The sequence below is a fragment of the Hyperoodon ampullatus genome, assembly GCF_949752795.1.
Source record: "Hyperoodon ampullatus genome assembly, chromosome: 8".
Taxonomy (NCBI): domain Eukaryota; kingdom Metazoa; phylum Chordata; class Mammalia; order Artiodactyla; family Ziphiidae; genus Hyperoodon; species Hyperoodon ampullatus.
The window spans coordinates 97701513-97724853 of NC_136921.1; the positions used below are offsets into that span (position 1 = coordinate 97701513).

At 40.2% G+C, this 23341-nt stretch overlaps 1 pseudogene across 1 annotated transcript in view; it reads left to right on the forward strand.

Moving 5' to 3' along the window:
• The window catches only part of LOC307057536 (coiled-coil domain-containing protein 150-like), a 187874-nt pseudogene extending 173858 nt beyond the window's left edge, over positions 1-14016 (forward strand). The window contains exons 27-28 of the transcript in view: positions 13453-13563; positions 13852-14016. The product of the transcript in view is annotated as a coiled-coil domain-containing protein 150-like (transcript). The remainder of the gene's footprint in view (positions 1-13452; positions 13564-13851) is intronic.
• The last annotated feature ends 9325 nt before the right edge of the window (positions 14017-23341 follow it).

The following is a 23341-nucleotide window of genomic DNA, read 5'->3' on the forward strand; positions in this document are numbered from 1 at the left end:
ACTGAGCAATTAGTGTGTGCCAGGCTCTATATTCCTTCTCTGCCTCCTCTTGTTTAACTGTTACATGAATCCTATGAAGTAGGCTCTTCTCATACTTTTCCAGTGATGAGCCTTTAGCTTAGAGAAGTTAATTATCTGAAATTACTTGACTAGTGTGTGGTGAAGCTGAGATTTTAACTTCTGTCTGATTCCAAAGCAATGCTCTTAGAAAGCAAATGGCGAACATACATTTACATTATCTGTTCTAAGAAAAATTGTGTTCTTTAGTGTTAAAAATTATGAAAATCACTGAGAGTGTTTCTCCACAAATCTACTTTTTATTATTGCCTCACTTACCATCGTTTTTTAAATATCTATTTATTTGGCTGTGCCAGGTCTTAGTTGCAGCACACAGGATCTTTAGTTGTGGCACACAGGATCTAGTTTCCTGACCAGGGATCAAACCCGGCCCCCATGCATTGGGAGCACAGAGTCTTAGCCACTGGACCACCATGGAAGTCCCATCACTTAACCTTCTTTTTAAAAGAAAGGCCCAAAGAGAACAAAATATAGGGACACAGCTAAACATAAGCTTCTCGTACTGAATAGAAGGTTAAAATGTTCTAATTTTCCCTTTGTATCCCACAGCTGAAGAAAGCCCTTGATGAAAGCAACTTCAGAGAAGTGGAAGTATCCCGGACCAACCGGGAGCTGCGGCAGAAACTCACAGAGTTGGAAAAGGTACTGAACTGCAGCAAGGAGAAAATAAAGGATCAAAAGGCCCAAATTAAGTTCCACTTATCAGCTAAGGCGAATAATGCTCAGAACATAGAGAGGAGGAAGGTTGTATGAGAAACCCTAACTCTCCTCTCCTCCTTAGTATCTGATGAGGATCCAGGCAGGCAGTGGTGTCTGGGGAAGAAGGTTTCAGAGCCCCACCACCACCATGTGTTCTCTGGGAATTACAGCTACACCTGGGAAGTGGGCAGGTTGCCTGGGGGGAGGTGGGGGGAGACTCTTTGTCCCGCGGAGATACTGCTGCATCCGTGTTTGGTTTCTCATTAGCTGCCAGTGTCACATTCTGGCTCCCCAGCTGCCTCTTCCACAGTGATTGTACAAGACTTTGCTCTTGCCTTCCAACAGAGATTGTCTGCTATGAAAAGTATTCCCCAGTTCTGGAAAGAGATGTTAATCATCTTTTCTCAGGAGAATCTGTAAATCAAAATCTATAATCATATACACAAATGTATACTGTAGGTTAAACTGAAAATAATAGTTTTTATCCTATAGTCTGGTAGCACCTGGAGTTAGAAAGTACCCCATCATACTTTCATAATTTGGTGGCTCATTTATTACAATATTGAAGCTTTTTCTTCCATATATAGTACATTGGGAGTTTGTCAAAAATCTCTGTATCACGTTTTCAGGAATTGGAAGAAACAGTTAGACACCTGAAGAAATGTAAAGAGGCAACAGAGCATAAACTGAAAGAAGCTAGTGTGGAATCAGAACAGGTAAGGCAGACCCACGGACATGAAGACTTAGACAAGCTTCCTCAGACACGATGACCCTGAAACACAAGTGCGTGTAATATCCTTCAGTAACACAGTTGTCAGGAGTGCAAAAGGCAAGAACCAATACCTTAGTATAGCCTCCGTTATAAAGAATAGTTTTAGATTAAGATTCTGTCTTGATGAGACATCATAGAATGCTAAAAGATTGATTGACATTGACTAATATTAACTTGGTCGTCCAAGCCCCTGAAATTCCAGAAATCCCTGGAATTGGGATTGACATATCTACACTAATATGTATAAAATAGATAACCAATAAGAACCCGCTGTATAATAAACAAATAAAATTCAAAAAATAAGAGATTCTTAAGCTAAAGGTATCACAGTGACATTGCTGCCAGTTTATCCCTTTTGTAGCCATTAAGTTACATGATAATATGACTGCCAGAATGGTATATTAAAAGGAATATGGGGGGCGGGGTGAAGACGGTGCACTAGGAGGATGCGGAATTCGCATCTCCTCACAACGAGGGCACCTGGGGGACCACGGACACCTATGGGGACGGGAGGAAGCCCCAGAGACCAGGTAGGACCTGGGGCATGTGGGGGAGTGAAGGGGGAGGAGAGCTGCCGTCTCTTCTTCCTACAAATCCAGTGGTACTCAGTTAAGGGCATATGAGGAAGAGGGGGAACTCTGCAAAATGATTTACGTAATGTTAAAAGATAAATTGAGGAATAATAAAATTAAGAGTTTATTTGAACAAAAGTCAATTTGAATCAGGCAGTATGCAATCGATTGCAATAGAAAGGCGCTCTGAGGATTTGTATAAAATGAAAGACTTTTATAGGCAGAGGGGAGCAGGAACAAGGAAGTTATACTAGGCAAAAAGGTAGATTAGTTACTAGTAGCAGAGTTACTTCCTTTAAGGGATGGCAGGGGTCTGTCAGGCAGATTACTCACCTAATGCTGATCAGGCCATTCCTGATTGACTGGTTTAAGAGTCCTTTTCTGGGAGAGCCAAAACTGTAATTAAGTCTCAGTTTGGTGACATAAGGTTTAGCATAAGTGACTTCATTGTGGGCCTGTTGTCTTGTTTTGAATAGTAATCACTATGTTGTTTTTCCACTAGACAAGTTTATTAAAATTTCTAAACATAAAGCAATATTCATAAGAAGTATAAACTACTATGTAAATAAGCTACAAGGATATATTGTACAGCACAGGGAATATAGCCAGTATTTTATAATAACTGGAGTATAATCTATAAAAATTTTTGATCACTATGTCATACACCTAAAATTAATATAATATCATACATCAACTATACCTCAATAGAAAAAAAGAAACATTATAAAAATACATGCAAGAATAGTCAATAACTGACAGGTGTATTTACATAAACTCCATATAATTTATGTTTACTTCTCCATACGTGAGGTCACAAGTGACAGAAAGAGACGAGCTTAAGCTTTTTAAAAAAAGAAAAAAAAAAAACCTTTAAAGCACAGCAATGAGCACTGAGCAATTAGTGTGTGCCAGGCTCTATATTCCTTCTCTGCCTCCTCTTGTTTAACTGTTACATGAATCCTATGAAGTAGGCTCTTCTCATCCTTTTCCAGTGATGAGTCTTTAGCTTAGAGAAGTTAATTATCTGAAATTACTTGACTAGTGTGTGGTGAAGCTGAGATTTTAACTTCTGTCTGATTCCAAAGCCATGCTCTTAGAAAGCAAATAACGGACATACATTTACATTATCTGTTCTAAGAAAAATTGTGTTCTTTAGTGTTAAAAATTATGAAAATCACTGAGAGTGTTTCTCCACAAATCTACTTCTTAATATTGCCTCACTTACCCTCCTTTTTAAAATATCAATTTATTTGGCTGTGCCAGGTCTTAGTTGCAGCACACAGGATTGTTAGCTGTGGCACACAGGATCTAGTTTCCTGACCAGGGATCAAACCCGGCCCCCATGCATTGGGAGCACAGAGTCTTAGCGACTGGACCACCAGGGAAGTCCCATCACTTAACCTTCTTTTTAAAAGAAAGGCCCAAAGAGAACAAAATATAGGGACACAGCTAAACATAAGCTTCTCGTACTGAATAGAAGGTTAAAATGTTCTAATTTTCCCTTTGTATCCCACAGCTGAAGAAAGCCCTTGATGAAAGCAACTTCAGAGAAGTGGAAGTATCCCGGACCAACCGGGAGCTGCGGCAGAAACTCACAGAGTTGGAAAAGGTACTGAACAGCAGCAAGGAGAAAATAAAGGATCAAAAGGCCCAAATTAAGTTCCACTTATCAGCTAAGGCGAATAATGCTCAGAACATAGAGAGGAGGAAGGTTGTATGAGAAACCCTAACTCTCCTCTCCCCCTTAGTATCTGATGAGGATCTAGGCAGGGAGTGGTGTCTGGGGAATGTGGTTTCAGAGCCCCACCACCACCATGTGTTCTCTGGGAATTACAGCTACACCTGGGAAGTGGGCAGGTTGCCTGGGGGGAGGTGGGGGGAGACTCTTTGTCCCGCGGAGATACTGCTGCATCCGTGTTTGGTTTCTCATTAGCTGCCAGTGTCACATTCTGGCTCCCCAGCTGCCTCTTCCACAGTGATTGTACAAGACTTTGCTCTTGCCTTCCAACAGAGATTGTCTGCTATGAAAAGTATTCCCCAGTTCTGGAAAGAGATGTTAATCATCTTTTCTCAGGAGAATCTGTAAATCAAAATCTATAATCATATACACAAATGTATACTGTAGGTTAAACTGAAAATAATAGTTTTTATCCTATAGTCTGGTAGCACCTGGAGTTAGAAAGTACCCCATCATACTTTCATAATTTGGTGGCTCATTTATTACAGTATTGAAGCTTTTTCTTCCATATATAGTACATTGGGAGTTTGTCAAAAATCTCTGTATCACGTTTTCAGGAATTGGAAGAAACAGTTAGACACCTGAAGAAATGTAAAGAGGCAACAGAGGATAAACTGAAAGAAGCTAGTGTGGAATCAGAACAGGTAAGGCAGACCCACGGACATGAAGACTTAGACAAGCTTCCTCAGACACGATGACCCTGAAACACAAGTGCGTGTAATATCCTTCAGTAACACAGTTGTCAGGAGTGCAAAAGGCAAGAACCAATACCTTAGTATAGCCTCCGTTATAAAGAATAGTTTTAGATTAAGATTCTGTCTTGATGAGACATCATAGAATGCTAAAAGATTGATTGACATTGACTAATATTAACTTGGTCGTCTAAGCCCCTGAAATTTCAGAAATCCCTGGAATTGGGATTGACATATCTACACTAATATGTATAAAATAGATAACCAATAAGAACCTGCTGTATAATAAACAAATAAAATTCAAAAAAGAAGAGATTCTTAAGCTAAAGGTATCACAGTGACATTGCTGCCAGTTTATCCCTTTTGTAGCCATTAAGTTACATGATAATATGACTGTCAGAATGGTATATTAAAAGGAATATGGGGGGCGGGGTGAAGACTGTGCACTAGGAGGATGCGGAATTCGCGTCTGCTCACAACGAGGGCACCTGGGGGACCACGGACACCTAAGGGGACGGGAGTAACCCCCAGAGACCAGGTAGGACCTGGGGCGTGGGGGGGAGTGAAGGGGGAGGAGAAGCTGAGGTGGGACAGGACTGACGGGCAGGTAGGGGAGGGGAAGGGATTCCATGCCTGTCGGGGGAAATTTTGGTACCAATGGGAGGGCAGAGGATCAAAAGGGACCAGGACCAGGTGTCCCCTGCCCACTTGGGCCCCTCGGAGCCTGCTGAGATCCCGGGCCTGACCCTCTGCTCACTGAGGCCCCCTCCAGCTGTGCGGGTCCTGAGGGAGTCGGATGGAAGGGGGAAGAAAAGTAAAGGCTGGACCTGTGTGACTGGCACCCCTGAGGGGTGGCTGGGCGAGGGGAGGAGTTCCTACACTCAGTGGGACACACCCACGGCTAGGGGTCCTGCAGCAACGGGGGAGACCCTGGAGGAGACAGTGGTGGAGGGCACAGAGCAATGGAAGGAAACAGGGCCAGCACTTTCCCTGTTGGGCTCCTGGGCCTAATCCTCAGAGCCTCCCTCCTACTATGCAGAGCCCAAGCCCTGCCCCTACACCCCCCCACCCAGGGCCCCACCTCTACACTCAGAGACCCCGTCCAAGGCACTGGGCCTAAACCCCACCCACACACCCTCACTCAGGGCCTTACCTCCAAACTCCAGAACCTCACACTGCAGAGGCCCTCCCTTCCTTCCACCCAGGTCCTAAGCAGAGGCCCTGCCCCACACTTGAACATCACCCCACCTAGGCCCCACCCCCAGTGCCTTTTCCTGCTATGGGGGTTCTGAGCCTAGGTCCTGCCCCACCTTAAACCCTGACCCTGCCTAAGTTCCACTCCTGCCTATACCCCACCCCCCCATATCTAAGGCTTTTTTTCTTTTCCTCTCTTAGATTGGGTTCTGTTTTACCTTGTTGACTCATTGTTGATTCTCTTATATTTTTATATTTCCTAATCTTTTATTTTTCTAATTTTATTTTATTCTTTATACTTTGTTATTATTCTCTCCTTTTGGCTTGTACCCCCCCCCCCTTTTTTCTGTTGTGGTTTTATTTTACCTTGTTGCACTTGTTTCAATTATAGTTTTATATTTCCTAATATATTTTGTATGTTTCTAATTTTATTTTCTTTTTTATTCTTTGATATTGTGCTGCTCTGGTCCTTTTTTTCCTTTTTCTTTTTCTTTTTTACAATACCACAAAACTTGCAAGATCTTGGTTCCCAGGACAGAGGTGAGGCCCGAGCTGCTGTGGTGGGAGCTCCAAGTCTGCTGCACTAACAGAGAACATCAAACCCCAGGGAAAATTAATGGGAGTGAGGCATCCTGGAGGTCCTCATCTCAGCACCAAGACCCGGCTCTATCCAACTGCCTGCAAACTCCAGTGCTGGATGTCTCAGGCCAGACAACCAGTAAGATAGATAGGAATACAGCACCACCCATCAAAAAAAAATGAAATGACAAAAAAAATGTTACAGATGAAGGAACAAGGTGAAAACCTAAAAGACAAATAAGTGAAGATGAAATAGGCAAGCTACCTGAAAAAGAATTCAGAGTAATGATAGTAAAGGTGATCCAAAATCTCGGAAACAGAATGGAGAAATTACAAAAAAACATTTAACAAGGATCTAGAAGAATTAAAGAGCAAACAAACAAACAGTTACTGAAATTAGAAATACTCTAGAAGAAATCAGTAGCAGAATAACTGAGGCAAAAGAATGGATAAGTGAGCTGGAAGACAAGATGGTGGAAATAACTGCCAGGGAGCAGAATAAAAGAATGAAAAGAATTGAGGGCAGTCTCAGAGACCTCTGGGACAACATTAAACACACCAACATTTGAAATATAGGGGTCCCAGAAGAAGAAGAGAAAAGAAAGGGACTCAGAAAATATTTGAAGAGATTATAGTTGAGAAGTTCCCTAACATGGGAAATGAAATAGTCAATCAAGTCCAGGAAGCACAGAGAGTACCACACAGGATAAACCCAAAGAGAAACATGCCGAGACACATTAATCAAACTATCAAAATTTAAATAAAAGGAAAAAATGTTAAAAGCAGCAAAGGAAAAGCAACAAATAACATACAAGGGAATCCCCATAAGGTTAACAGCTGATTTTTCAGCAGAAACTCTGCAACCCAAAAGGGAGTGGCAGAACATAATTAAAGTGGTGAAAGGGAAAAACCTACAACCAATATTACTCTACCCAGCAAGGATGTCATTCAGATTCAACAGAGAAATTAAAACCTTTAAAAGAAAAATCTAAGAGAAATCAGCACCACCAAACCAGCTTTACAACAAATGCTAAAGGAACTTCTCTAGGCAGGAAACACAAGAGAAGGAAAAGACCTACAATAACAAACCCAAAACAATTAAGAAAATGGTAATAGTAGCATACATATCAATAATTACTTTAAATGTAAATGGTTTAATTGCTCCAACCAAAAGACACAGACTGGCTGAATGGATACAAAAACAAGACCCATATATATGCTCTCTACAAGAGAGCCACTTCAGACCTAGGGACACATACAGACTGAAAGTGAGGGGATAGAAAAAGATATTGCATGCAAATGGAAAGCAAAAGAAAGCTGGAGTAGCAATTCTCATATCAGACAAAATAGACTTTAAAATCAAGACTATTACAAGAGACAAGGACACTACATAATGGTCAAGAGATTGATCCAAGAAGAAGATATAACAATTGTAAATATGCACCCATCATAGGAGCACCTCAAAACATAACGCAAATGCTAACAGCCATAAAAGGGGAAATCAAGAGCAACACAATCACAGCAGGGGACTTTAACACCCCACTTGCACCAATGAACAGATCATCCAAACTGGAAAGAAATAAGGAAACACAAGCTTCAAATGATACATTAAACAAGATGGACTTAATTGACATTTATAGGACATTCCATCCAGAAACAACAGAATATACTTTCTTCTCAAGTGCTCATGGAACACTCAGAATAGATCATATCTTGGGTCACAGATCAATCCTCAGTAAATTTAAGAAAACTGAAATCGTATCAAGTATCTTTTCTGACCACAATGCTATGAGACTGGATATCGATTAACTACAGGCAAAAATCTGTAGGAAATACAAATACATGGAGGCTAAACAATACACAGCTAAATAACCAAGAGATCACTGAAGAAATCAAAGAGTAAATCAAAAAAATACCTAGAAACAAATGACAATGAAAACGACGACACAAAACCTATGGGATGCAGCAGAAGCAGTGCTAAGAGGGAAGTTTATAGCAAAAAAATCCTACCTCAAGAAACAAGAAACATCTCAAATAAACGACTTAACCTTACACCTAAAGCAATTAGAGAAGGAAGAACAAAATAACCCCAAAGTTAGCAGAAGGAAAGAAATCATAAAGATGAGAAATAAATGAAATAGAAATGAAGGAAACAATAGCAAAGATCAATAAAACTAAAAGCTGGTTCTTTGAGAAGATAAACAAAATTGATAAACCATTAGCCAGACTCATCAAGAAAAAAAGGAAGAAGACACAAATCAATAGAATTATAAATGAAAAAGGAGAAGTAACAACTGACACTTCAGAAATACAAAGGATCATGAGAGATTACTACAAGCAACTCTATGCCAATAAAATGGACAACCTGGAAGAAATGGACAAATTCTTAGAAATGCACAACCTTCCGAGACTGAACCAGGAAGAAAGAGAAAATATGAACAGTCCAATCACAAGCACTGAAATTGAAACTGTGATTAAAAATCTTCCAATAAACAAAAGCCCAGGACCAGATGGATCCACAGATGAATTCTATCAAACATTTAGAGAAGAGCTAACACCTATCCTTCTGAAACTCTCCCAAAATATAGCAGAGGGAGGAACACGCCCAAACTCATTCTGTGAGGCCACCATCACCCTGATATCAAAACCAGACAAAGATGTCACAAAGAAAGAAAACTACACGCCAATATTGCTCATGAACATAGATGAAAAAATCCTCAACAAAATACTAGCAAACAGAATCCCTACAGCACATTAAAAGGATCATACACCATGATCAAGTGGGGTTTATCCCAGGAATGCAAGGATTCTTCAATATACACAAATCAATCAATGTGATACAACATATTAACAAACTGAAGGAGAAAACCATATGACCATCTCAATAGATACAGACAAAGCTTTTGACAAAAGTCAAAACCCATTTATGATAAAAACCCTCCAGAAAATAGGCATATCATCCTCAATGGGGAAAAACTGAAACCATTTCCTCTAAGATCAGGAAGAAGACAAGGTTGCCCACTCTTACCACTATTATTCAGCATAGTTTTGGAAGTTTTAGCCACAGCTATCAGAGAAGGAAAAGAAAAAAAGGGAATGAAAATCAGAAAAAAAGAAATAAAACATTACTTTTTGCAGATGACATGATACTATACATAGAGAATCCTAAAGATGCTACCAGAAAACTACTAGAGCTAATCAATGAATTTGGTAGTGTAGCAGGATACAAAATTAATGCACAGAAATCTCTAGCATTCCTATACAATAATGATGAAAAATCTGAAAGTGAAATTAAGGAAACACATTTACCATTGCAACAAAAACAATAAAATACCTAGGAAGAAACCTACCTAAGGAGACAAAAGACCTGTATGCAGAAAACTATAAGACACTGATGAAAGAAGTTAAAGATGATACAAACAGATGGAGAGGTATACCATGTTCTTGGATTGGAAGAATCAACATTTGTGAATATGACTATACCACCCAAAGCAACTTACAAATTTCACAATTTGTATGGAAACACAAAAGACCCTGAATAGCCAAAGCAATCTTGAGAAAGAAAGACAGAGCTGGAGGAATCAGGCTCCCAGACTTCAGACTATACTACAAAGCTACAGTTATCAAGACAGTATGGTACTGGCACAAAAACAGAAATATAGATCAATGGAACAGGATAGGAAGCCCTGAGATAAATCCACTCACATATGGTCAACTTATCTTTGACAAAGGAGGCAAGAATATACAATGGATAAAAGACAGCCTCTTCAATAAGTGGTGCTGGGAAAACAGGAGAGCTACATGTAAAAGAATGAAATTAGAACACTCCCTAACACCATACACAAAATAAACTCAAAATGGATTAAAGACCTAAATGTAAGGCCAGACACTATCAAACTCTTAGAGGACACTCTATAACATAAATCACAGCAAGATCCTTTTTGACCCACCTCCTAGAGAAATGGAAACAGAAACAGAAACAGAAACAAATGGGACCGAATGAAACTTAAAATCTTTTGCACAACAAAGGAAACCACAAACAAGATGAAAAGACCACCCTCAGAATGGGAGAAAATGTTTGCAAATCAAGCAACTGACAAAAGATTAATCTCCAAAATATACAAGCAGCTCATGCAGCTCAATATCAAAAAAACAGAAAACACAATCCAAAAATGGGCAGAAGACCTAAAGAGACATTTCTCCTAAGAAGATACAGATGGCGAACAAACACATGAAAAGATGCTCAACATCACTAATCATTAGAGAAATGCAAATCGAAACTACAGTGAGGTATCACCTCACACCAGTCTGAATGGCCATCATCAAAAATTCTACAAACAATTGGGCTTCCCTGGTGGTGCAGTGGTTGGGAGTCCACCTGCCGATACAGGGGACACGGGTTCATGCCCCGGTCTGGGAAGATCCCACATGCCACGGAGCAGCTGGGCCCGTGAGCCATGGCCGCTGAGCCTGCGCGTCCAGAGCCTGTGCTCCACAATGGAGAGGCCACAACAGTGACAGGCCCGTGTACTGCAAAAAAAAAAAAAAATCTACAAATAATAAATGCTGGAGAGTGGGTGGAGAAAAGGGAACCCTCTTGCACTGTTGGTGGGAATGTAAATTGATACACCCACTATAGAGAACAGTATGGAGATTCCTTAAAAACCTAAAAATAGAACTAGCATATGACCCAGCAATACCACTATTGGGCATATACCCTGAGAAAACCATAATTCAAAAAGAGTCATGTACCACAATGTTCATTGCAGCTCTATTTACAATAGCCAGGACATGGAAGCAACCTAAGTGTCCATCAACAGATGAATGGACGAAGAAGATGTGGCACATATATACAATGGAATATTACTCGCCATAAAAGTAAACGAAATTGAGTTATTTATACTGAGGTGGATGGACCTAGAGTCTGTCATAAAGAGTGAAGTAAGTCAGAAAGAGAAAATCAGATACCATATGCTAACACATATATATGGAATCTAAAAAAAAAAAGAACAAAAGTCATGAAGAACCTAAGGGCAAGACGGGAATAAAGACACAGACCTACTAGAGAATGGACTTGAGGATACAGGGAGGGGGAAGGGTAAGCTGGGACGAAGTGAGAGAGTGGCTTGGACATATACACACTACCAAACGTAAAATAGATAGCTAGTGGGAAGCGGCTGCATAGCACAGGGAGATCAGCTCAGTGCTTTGTGACCACCTAGAGGGGTGGGATAGGGAGGGTGGGAGGGAGGGTGACACAAGAGGGAAGAGATATGGGGACATATGTATATGTATAACGGATTCACTTTGTTATAAAGCAGAACCTAACACCACTGTAAAGCAATTATACTCCAATAAAGATGTTTTAAATAATTAATTAATTAATTAAAAGGAATATGGACTCGTCTCTTGTGAGTTTGCCAACAATGACACTTACTGGGCCCTTAAGGAAGTTACATTTACTTTCTGTAACTCATCAGTTACCACTTCTATAATAGTCAGGAAGTTATTACCTACCACTGTTACTCTGATAGATGGCTTGGAGTAAGTTTCAATAAACGTTGGCTCCATTCTCATTCACCATACAAGACGAGACATGATGTACAATGAATGTCATTTCAAGCATCTTTCCCTCCACTTCTGATAAAGAGAAAAGTGGGGTTTGGTTTGTGGGTGGATGGGAGTGTGTCTGTCGTCAGGATGCACAAACAAACCTGGAAAATACTTTAGCTTTGTAGCTTTATAAAAGTTAAATGACAAGCAGAGCTCTATTTTCTCGTCTCACTATTTTGTACTCACACTGTGACCTGGTTAATAGGGGACAAGTACATAGTAGCACAAATTTATAAAGGACCTATTATATGGCTTGTACCGTGCTAGGTGATGGAGCTATAGGGTGAATAAGCCAAAAGAAGCCCCTGGTCTCATCGAACTTGCCTTCTCCCAAGCAAGAGAGAAATACACTAGTCTCTGAGACCTCAGAGTCAAAACATGAAAATGCTGTCCATGAAACATAAATAATCAAAGGGGGAAAACCAGTCATTTTGCTTTTTATTCTAGAGGATATGTTCTACAGCTATTTTGAAGCAACCTTTATATATAATAAAAACCTGTTGGCTCTACCTTCAAAATAATATCCCAAATACATAGAAAAGTGCTAGGCACATATAGGCACTCAATAAATATTTGTCAAGTAAATGAATACTGATTCTAGATCATCTTCAAAGGCAGACTATTAGAGGGACTGTTTTCAAGTCTAACAGATCATTTGGAAGTTTGTGCTTAGGAGCTAAAGTATAAAATATTTTGATAAAGGAAATAAAAAATACCATTTACACTAAGCTGGTCCAGTGTTTTTACTAATTCGTTCTATTACCTTTATAAAGCACAGCAGGAAAATCTAGGCTTTACAGTTCAGGGACTTTGGAGAAGTGTTTAGTCTCAGAGAACAGAACTCAAAGTGTGGTTTGAATTACCACATGAATTTTCAATGGCATCTTGTACTTTCACTCCTACCTTAACTTTCTCCCGAGCCCTCTCACCTCAGTTCACGTCCAGGAAATATTAACAAATGCATGAAAATCAGCAGGTTTGTATTCATTGTTTAACTCCATATTCAGAAATTATTCTCTCATCTATAGGAGGATGTGTATTATACAAACAGGTTGCAAAGACCATGCAGTTAGAATGTGAGTCTTTTAATATCTAGGTAAAGTCTCTTGAACTGGCAACTATAGGAAGAATACTTCCAGTTTAACTAATATGAAGCCCATTTGCTAATTGTGGGGGGAAATAAAGCTTTTAAATTATACAGTGTAAAAAGAAAGAGTCTCAGGCTTCCCTGGTGGCACAATGGTTGAGAGTCCGCCTGCTGATGCAGGGGAAACGGGTTCGTGCCCCGGTCCGGGAAGATCCCACACGCCGCGGAATGGCTGGGCCCATGAGCCATGGCCACTGAGCCTGCGCGTCCGGAGCCTGTGCTCCACAACGGGAGAGGCCACAACAGTGAGAGGCCCGTGTACCGCAAAAAAAAAAAAAAAAAAAAAAAAAAGAGTCTCTTGAACTAATACACAAAATGATTAAGTGTTCCTTTGTTGTAAATTTTAATGAGAACATTTGTATGTGCAGATAACAGCTAACCTGGAACAAGCTTGGTGCTGGTTTAAGTGCAAACGCGATGGCCTACAACTTGAGCTGACCAAAAACCCGTTGCAGAGGGAAGACAGGTGGCGGAAAGAGGTGGAATATTTGTGTGTCTTAAGCAATTCTGGATTTGTTCCTTCTCAGATTTCTAATTACACAAGTTCTCTCTTCATCCAGCTACTCTCCACTAATCTGTAGATCTCTTTAAACTGCTGTTTGGAAAACCAATGAACTGAATTTCTTTCTTAAAAGTTCTACCTCTCCCAAGCTGTCTAGTTTAGAACCACCTATCTTGAAAAGAAAATGACATCCATAAAGACAAAATAGGTCCTCAGCTCTGCAGTTAGTTTCTAACAGTTTTGGGGTGTGTTTTCTTTCCAATAGGACCAAGATGAAAGGCACAGCAGCATATCCGATCAGTCTGCTCTACATCGATGGGAGAATAAACTGAATCTTAGACTTGTGCCGAAGAAGTGTCATTCTGAACTAAAGAGAGGTGGTGTCCTTGACAGAGGAGCTTCTTCACTTAGAACAGCTACATCACCCTGATTCCCTGAGCCCAGCAACTAGGGCTGGGCTGTTTCCACCGTCATCAGGACATGAAGTCTTTGATGTGGACTGAAGATTTTGGACCTGAGTTTATCCTTTTATGAACTCTTTGATATCAATACAGAACCACCCCATCTTTTTTGTCCCTTTCCCCATTTTCCACCCAGTAAATTTATATTAATGTGTTGTATGATAGGAGATGCTGTTGCATGATACTTGGCTATTGTTTTAAGTAAATTTTATCAAAAAGCATTTAATGAGGTACTGGATGATTTGGCAACTAAATGATATGATACTTTATTTCAGTGAAATGTCCTAGTCTAACATCTAGTAGATACTCCCTGGAAATACGATCACCTGAAAAGTGGTAAAAACTCTCCCACTGTCTAGTAAACATATACCCTTCTATGCTGGGTAATTACTAGCACACCTTTTATAAGACCATATCTCTATTCGTATATAAGATATCTCAGAGGTTGTATTTGCAGTTTCCTTGGACATTTACAAAGAAGTTTATTCAACTCTGTTCCAGGAGATTATGCCTGACCAATGTAGCTCTCCCTTACTATAGTAAGCAATAAATTCAGCTTTATCTTCTCATTTCAGATTAAATAATCCAGATTTAAAGTATGTAAACAGCTGGCATAATACCTGGCTTAATTGATGCTCAAGTAATGGTAGCTGCTGATAATAGTATTAGGACCTAAATCAAATGAGCAATTATAAAATTAGAATATCAAATATAAGACTCAGAGGTTGATGAGCCCAGCACTCAATATCTAATATAAAAAAACACAGCTGGGGACTTCCCTGGTGGTGCAGTGTTTAGGAATCCACCTGTCAATGCAGGAGACATAGGTTCAATCCCTGGTCCAGGAAGATCCCACATGCCGCAGAGCAACTAAGCCCATGTGCCACAACTACTGAAGCCTGCACTCTAGGGCCTGCGTGCTGCAACTACTGAGTCCGCATGCTGCAACTACTGCAGCCCGCACACCTAGAGCCCATGCTCCGCAACAAGAGAAGGCACCACAATGAGAAGCCCACGCACTGCAACAAAGTGTAGCCCCTGCTCTCTGCAACTAGAGAAAGCCACACGCAGCAACGAATACCCAATGCAGCCCAAAATAAATAAATTTTAAAAATAGAACAAAATACTAAAAAATAAAAAAACACCACTGAATTTATTGCTTACTGTGGTAGGGGAGAGATGTTAGACAGACAGTGGCCCCCCTGATCAGAGCAAACTGCTGATCTTATATAGGGTTTTGAGAAAGCATGGAGTTCAAGCACTGGAAGAGTTTCAGAGGTTTAAGTGGGTTGACATCATCTGCAGGTGTGTAGTACTTGAGTGAGACTATTGTTGATTAATTGACATTCAGAGGCAAGTTTCCTGGAGGGCATCCATTTGTGTGTCTGACTTTCAAGAGTGAGGGGCTCACTGATTGGCAGGCTGGTAAAAGCCTCCTTAAGTTGTCTAACTCCTATAGTATTTATCCCTTTGGGGGTAAGAAGGTATTGTCAATTTGATGGTATTGGGGAGTCAGAATCTTGAAACAGCCTAACTAAGAGCCCCAGAGAACAATTAACCTGGTCCTGGGGTGGCACTGAAAACCTTGGTCCTGAAATATGCATAGGAAAAAAGATCCCCAGAGAACAATTAACCTGGTCCTGGGGTGGCACTGAAAACCTTGGTCCTGAAATATGCATAGGAACAAAGATCCCAATTGCTGCACAGGAGAGATGATCAGTCTTAATGGGTTGCAAATGAGTGTTGTCGTAACAGTCACATGCCAAGAATATTAATATCCTCATCCAGAACAAGAGGAGAATTATAGAGTTAGACTGATGATCATTTCTAGTCAAGATTATAGTTAAAACAGCCTATTTAGTGTGATGATTTGTTAAAGCATTTCTATGATACTTTAGAAGTGTTTCTATAGTACGTTTAGAGTATCTATCATATATACTAGCTTCTATTGTGACCCTCTACTTTCATTTGAAATAACAAAAAAACAGACAAAATATGAAACAATGGTTTTTAAGAGACTGGACATCAAGTAACAAAGCACTCTCATCCCTGAAAGAAAGGGAACAAGTGAGGTGAGCCCTATTGTTGCCTCGACTTACAGCCTTGAGGGAGTTCAGCCTGTGATGCAAGGAGTGGAAATCAGGATGGGTTCCCTGGGTTAAGGAATGAGAATTGAGAGTCCAGGGAGACACAGGCTGCAAGCGTTCCAGGACACAGGACGGGAGAGGAGAGAGCCGCACAGAGACGCCCACAAGGTCCTCTCTGAGTACTGAGCTGAGTACTGGGCAGCACATGCCTTTGAGGAATCTACCTAAGGCTGGAGAAAAGGCCATCCAAAAGGGTTAGAAGTGACAGTGCCCAGCATGCCCATGCATGCACACACACGCGCACACACACACACAAGCGTGCAGTACCAGTTCTCACCAGCCAGAATTGGAAACCTTGTGATTTCCGGGCACTGGGTAGTATACAACAGGGCTTGGCCTCAGTAGTAGTGAATAGTGAGCCCTGGAGTCAACACAGCTCTGCTCCTAACACGTCTTCACAGCATGGCCCCAAATGACCCATTTCCAAGTAACTGTGTTCCAAAACAGAGCTTAAGAATATTTAGAAGGATACAAAAAAATATGGTACCCATCAAGGTAGAATCACGATTTCTGGCAAAATTATCAGGCATGCAAAGAAGCAGGAAAATAGGGCCCATAATGAGAAAATCAAAATTGACCCAGAACTAACACAAACATTAGAGTTGACAGACAAGGACATTAAAACAATTATTGTAACTACTCTGTATATTCAAAGAATATTATACCAGTAGATGGTAATATGAGAAAAAGAAAGTGGCAATAGTTTATAATTATGTAGTTAACTAGTAGAAAAATGATGAGTGATTTCCTTTAGCAATAGAGATATACTGCCTGTGGTAACATCAGATTTAAAGGTGAGCCTAACACAAGATCTGAAGATGCTTTGACTAATTTCTTGAAGACTGTAATTGTTCTGAAGCAAGGAGACTAAGCCACGGCTTCTACTGATTTAAGGGACAGGCAGTGCCATGTTTTTAACACCCCTAGAGCATGGCCTAACCTTTTCACGTCAGTACAAAAAGAGATTTATGAAAATCTAGGAAGAATCCATCTGAACTCTAATTGACTTTGTTCCAGTTAGCCTGTCTGTAAAGTCATTTACCCTTGGGGATTCTGAGACCATAGCTATTTCTTTGGTAATTTTTTGGTCAGCTTTATTGAGGTATAACTGACATTAAATTATAAGATATTTAAAGTATACATTGTAATAATTTGATATTCACTGTGAAAGATTCTTCTCATCTTGCTAATTAACACATCCATCACCTCACATCTTTTTTAAAAAAATTTGGTGACAGCATTTAATTTCTACTGTTAGTAAATTTTACTTATACAAGACAGTATTTTCAACCACAATCATCATGTTATACATTATCTTATAACTGAAACTTTGTACCCTTTTCCCAACTGCTTCCTATTTCCTCTACCTCCCAACCCCTGGAAATCACTTTTCTAATCTCTGTTTCTATGAGTTTGAACTTTTTTGGGGGGATTCCACATGTAAGTATCTTTGGTAATTCCTTGAGTCATTTCTTTAGGCTAGTGTAGGTAATCTAATGTCACATCAGCTATAATCTGATAATATGAAAGGGCTGCAGTATATTTTCTCTGGAAGTAGATCCTGCCTATTAAATCTGTAGGTGCCACAAAGAATAAAGAAATATTTCTCCAACAGAGATCCCAAAGTATCAGATATGGGTTGAGACTTAGAGTTGTTGTAAATTCTCAGTTTTCAGAGTGGTTCTAGTAGACCAAATCAAATAAAGTTGATTTCTTCTCAAGCTTCTATGATTACATTTTCAAATTCTTCATCATCTTTTATCATGTCAGTCATTTTTACATTAAGACAAAATCCTCTCTGTCTCTCTCACCGTAAGTCATTTTGCTTTTTAGACAACCTCAAAACTCCTCTGAGGATCTGATGTTCCAGAGTAGCAGGATTAAGGATAGAGAACACTAATATCAACAAGAATGCTATATTGTTCCACTTGGGAGTTTAGAGGAAGGACGAGGAACTGTTGTGGACTCAGGTCTCCTTCAGAGCGGCCATGATTAGACAGATTTTGGATTGTCCTTCAGCTTCTTAGCCAGAATTGAACAATTGTTATTTCAGTGCTCCTTTCACTTGCACTATTCTCCTGGCTTCTTTACCTACAGGCTTCCAATTCTTAACAGAAGACCTTTTGGTCTAGTTTTTATCTCAGGGGTCAATTTTTATCTAGAGAGCCATAGCTTGTCTACTCTCTAAGCCTCTCTAAAAACATCTGGCCACATATTATATATTTTCTAAAAATAGTTTCACATTTCAATTTTTTTCTTAATAAGTTCTCTAGTTTATATTTGAGCCTGTTTTAAAAAAGGGAGGACTAGTCCTCCTTTACTTCAGCTGTGGGGTCTACCCCAGAATACTTTCGAAAAAAGAGGAGGTTTTCTAAGAAATTTGACTATTTGATAATATTTGACATCTCTCTTCTCAAGAGTGTTTATTCTGGGCTTTTATCTCTGGTGATCTCTCACTTCATTGAGTGAGATGGCTCTATGGTGGCACCATACTATAATATTTTCTCCACCTTGGATTTCCTTGGGCAATAGGGACTCTGTAAACCATTTGCTAATGTAATCCTTTTTCTAAATGGTCAGAAACGATGAACAATATATAGAAGACTAAAACAGACTGGAATATTTCCTGATTACCAGCCCCAGCAGAGTGTTTTTCTTTTCTTATATAGTTCTAATAAGAGATCAGGATTGAGTCTTATTGGAAGGATTGGTTCAATGCCACCCTCAAACAATCACTGTGACTTGAAAGCTGAATTGTATACTGACTGGTTAGGTCTCTATGTGAGATGTGTCCATCTCTGAAACTGAGGGTGGTCCCCAAAGGAAATCTAAGTGATATATCCAGAAGTAAGGGGAAAAGGAGGTAGACCAGATCAAAACCATAGATGTCAAAAGTTTGTAAGTGGAGAAAAAACACCAAGGTCACTAGTGAACTTCATTTACACTGCAGCCAGAAAACTTTGAGTAGCGGATAGGGTCCTCATACTGACACTCGTTTTTCTCCAGAGCACTAATGGACAGCCACAAGCTGTCAAGTTCTTCCTAAAGCTTTTAAAACTATTTCGTTAGTAACCTATGTATAGGGGCTTTCAGGTAAATAAAGACATGGCAGCCACTTAGCTGTCTGCCTCCTAATACTCCCTTCACAAGCAATATGAAACAAGAAAGAAAAAGTAAATTCTACACAAAATCATACTCTATATAACTCGAAGGCAGATAATGTCAAATCTTCAAAATAATTAAGTAAAATGAGGAGAAAAAAAATCACCAAATCCCCATGCATGGCTCTCTCACACTTCTGCCCCACCTCCCTCAATAAAAGGCTCTGTGGCAGACAAAGGTAGACCAAAATAAGTGCAGTGAAGACAGAAAAAGGAAACAAGGGAAGGAGTCTAAGGTTGATCTTGAACTGCCAGCACAAATACTAATTGCACCCTAAATCTGGAAATACTAAAAAGTGTCCAGGCAGATCAGAGCATGAACTACAGGAAAGGGACTTCAAAGTACATACATGATTTAAAAGGTACAGGCATGTTTTAAGGGGGCAGTCATCAAAATGCATAGATTCTGGAGGAGTAATAAAGGCAAAAGGGAGAAGCCCTCTTTCGAAAGTGTTAAGGGGAAAGAGAAAAAGGGAAAATTTTAGGGCCAGTAAGAAAAAAGACAAGCATAAAATACCATACCTGTGAACAAGAGGAAAGTTAAGTCCGTACAGAGCTACTGCAGAAAGTCAGGAAGTGAAATTCCCTACATTTCAACTGAGGAAAATTTCCAATAAGCATTCATGGAGGAGGACAGGAAAAGTGAACATTCCAAACAAATGTATTTCAGACAAACTTTTGAGGACACGATAAACCACTGGGAAACAAATTCAAAAACTGAGAACAGAAATGGACAAACATCAGAAGTAAAAGGAGAGTTGTTTAAACTCAGGAAAGAAATAGAAAAAAAGACAAAATTGTCTCAGAAATGAGGAATAAGTTACAAGATGCTCAAGGGAGAACGGATTCAGATGAGAATAACAGTCATTGAAGAAAGGCAGGAAAACAACCAAGAAAATGAAAATTGTATAAAGAAGTTCAGAGAAAATGTAAATGGAATGGAAAATAGGCAAAGAAGGAAAAATAATTGTGTTATTGGAGGCCCTGAGGAAAAAAACAGTAGAATAGAAGTAATATTTTAACCTACAGCCCAAGCACACTTTCCAAAAGTAGAAAAAAAACGTATATATGAATCTACATTATAAGGACGCTGTGGGTACCCTGGGAAAACTGATCAACTTTGAGACATATTCTAATAAAACTATTAGATTTCAAAGACAAAATGTTATCAAAGTCTACAGGCAAAAAGATCAAATAACTTAAAAGGCAAAAGAAACTGGCAATAGACATTTAAAAACCAACACACCAAGCAAAGCAACAGTGCAGCAGTGTGGTAGGCAGAATTCTAAGGCCCTGAGATTTCCTACACTCTGATATGCATGCCTACACCATCCCTGCGACTGTGAAAATGGTGATTTTCCTCATGATTCAATTATATGTTACAATTGACTTTAAGAAAGGAAGAGTATCCTGGTCTAATCACGTGAGTCTTTTAAAAACTGTTTTCCCCACCTGGTTACAGAAGGGGAAGTCGGAGATTTGAAGCACAAGATTTCACATGCCCTTGCTGCCTTGAAGATGGAGAAGGCCACATGGCAAAGAATGCAGGTGTCCTCTAGGAGCTGAGAGCAGCCCCCGGCTGAAAACCAGCAAGGAAATGTTGACCTCAGTCCTAAAACTGCAAAAAAAAAAAAACTGAATTCTGCCAACAACCAGGTTGAGCTTCAAAGCAAATTCTTCCCTAGACCTCCAGAGAGAAGCACAGCCTTGCTGATACCTTGCTTTCAGCCTATGAAACCCTGAGTGAGACTCTAGCCTCGCTGTGTCTGTATTCCTGATGCACAAAAAGTATGAAATAATAAGTGTGTATTATTTTAAGGGTTTAAGGTAGCAGCAATAAAAAGTTAAAACAAGTAGCATTTTTTTAAAACTCTAAGAATGTGTTAAAAAAAAACTCAAAGAATGTGTGTGAACCAAGGATTTTATATCCAGATACATTGTCCTTCAAATAGCAAGACTAAGAAAATTAGTTAGAAACATATAAAAACTTAGAGGATTCTGTACCCATCAGCCCTTCTTAAGGAATTTGCAAGAGCAGAGGTCAGCAAACTTGCTCTGTAAAGGGCCTGATGGTAGATATTATGGGCTTTGAGGGTCATATACGGTTTCTGTCACTCATTATTCTTTGGTTTGTGTGTGTGTGTGTTTTATACAATCCTTTAAAAATAAGGAGAAAAATTCTTAGCTCAGAAGCCATATAAAAATGGGCTATGGGCCATATTTGGACTGTGGGCCTTATTTGAACAACCTCTGTATTAAGGATGAGCCTCATCCAACCAAGTGATAACTGGGAAAATTTCAGGCAAAGGACTGATGGTGTGAGCATTTAAAAATATATAAAGCAATATATGAAGCAAAGGTCAGAATGACAATGAAAAACTGATGTACAAGTGTTACATATTATGACAAAGCAGAAATGCAACTACAAAAATGGCAAAAAGAAGGAAATACAAAAATAGAATAATGCTATGTAGGCCACAGGAAGGCATTAAAGGATAAAAAAAACTTGATAAACCAGATAGCCAAAGGTTAAATAAGGAAACTGGAGTAACAGCTTTTTAAAAAGTACAAGCAAGGGAGGCAGCCCAAGACGATGATGTAAGAAGATTCTGGACCCACCTCCTCCTACGCACACACTGAATCTACAGCTATATATGGAACAATTTCCTCTGAAAACTAGCTGAGCATCTCTACATGGGGAAAATGAGCAAAAGGCCACATCAAAGCGGTAGGAGAGGCTGAGATCCAATCTCATCACAAACCCCATCCCTGGCATGGCAATCCACAATCAGGAGGAAACATAAACCCAGAGCTGCTCCCAGAGGAGTGAAGGGTTTGTACCCAAAAAAGGCACCCCAACTTTTAAGATTTGCACATGAGAGACAAGCCTCCAAAACATCTGGCTTTGAAATCCAACAGGGCTCATGTCCGTGAGACCCAAAGGGCTGCAGCAATCTGAGAAATGGCCCTTGAAGGGCTTGCATGAACTCACTTACCACGGGGCCCAGCACAGAAGCAGCCATTTGAAAAACACTTCGACTTTACAAGAAAGAGATTCAACTGCTAATCTTAAAGCATCCACCAGAAGGGTGGGATGCGCTGCAATACTCTCCAGGGACGGAGGATGGTGGGCACCATTTTCACACTCTCCCTCTGCATTGCTAAAGCCAGTGGGTGCCTTTTTTTCTCACCCCTTGGCAAGTGTCATCTCTACCCTCCAACCAGGGAGTGCCATCCTCACTAAAACTTTAATTTTGCTAAACCTAGAGGTGCCATCTTTTTTCCCCACTCTAGACCTTTGTTTTCTCTTCTTGGGGTGGGCTCCATCTTTGTGCTCTCTCTCTACTGTGCTCCAGAGTGTCAGCATCTCCCAGAGGAGAGGTTTTATATGCATCTGGTGCCTGGTTTTTGTGGATGCCGCCCACAGGATGCCCCTTGATCACATGGCTCTGGAGGCCTGGGGGCTTACATTTTTGGGTGCCAGAGGACTGTCACAATCAGAGACAGTTCTTGGCAGACTACTACCTCCAGGGCACTGCAAAAATAGCCTGCTAAAACATACTCACAGTGTTTCTGAGAAAGAGGTCTATTTGCTCGTCCAGGAGCTCTGACCTGAGCAGCAGGCTTTACTGGTCTGGCACTCTTCTAGGAGGTGACCTTGGGTAAGACAGGCTGGTGGGCACAATCTTTGTGCTCTCCCCATGCTTCACTGCAGCTTGCTGGTATATTCCAGAAAGCAGCTTATACCCTTGTTTTGTGCCCCAATATTTGCAGCTGCCACCAGGGAACACCTCTACATTTTCTGGCTCTGGGGGCTTACACTATGGGTCCCACAGAACTATAGCCAGGAGAAAGAGTTCTTAAACAGCTACCACCCTTAGGGCACAGCAAGCGGCAAGGAGATCAGGAGAGCCAGGAGCTCAGTCTTCTTATGAAAGAGGCCCAAAAGTTTAGCATCACTGATGCAGCATAGGGGCAAGGCTTCT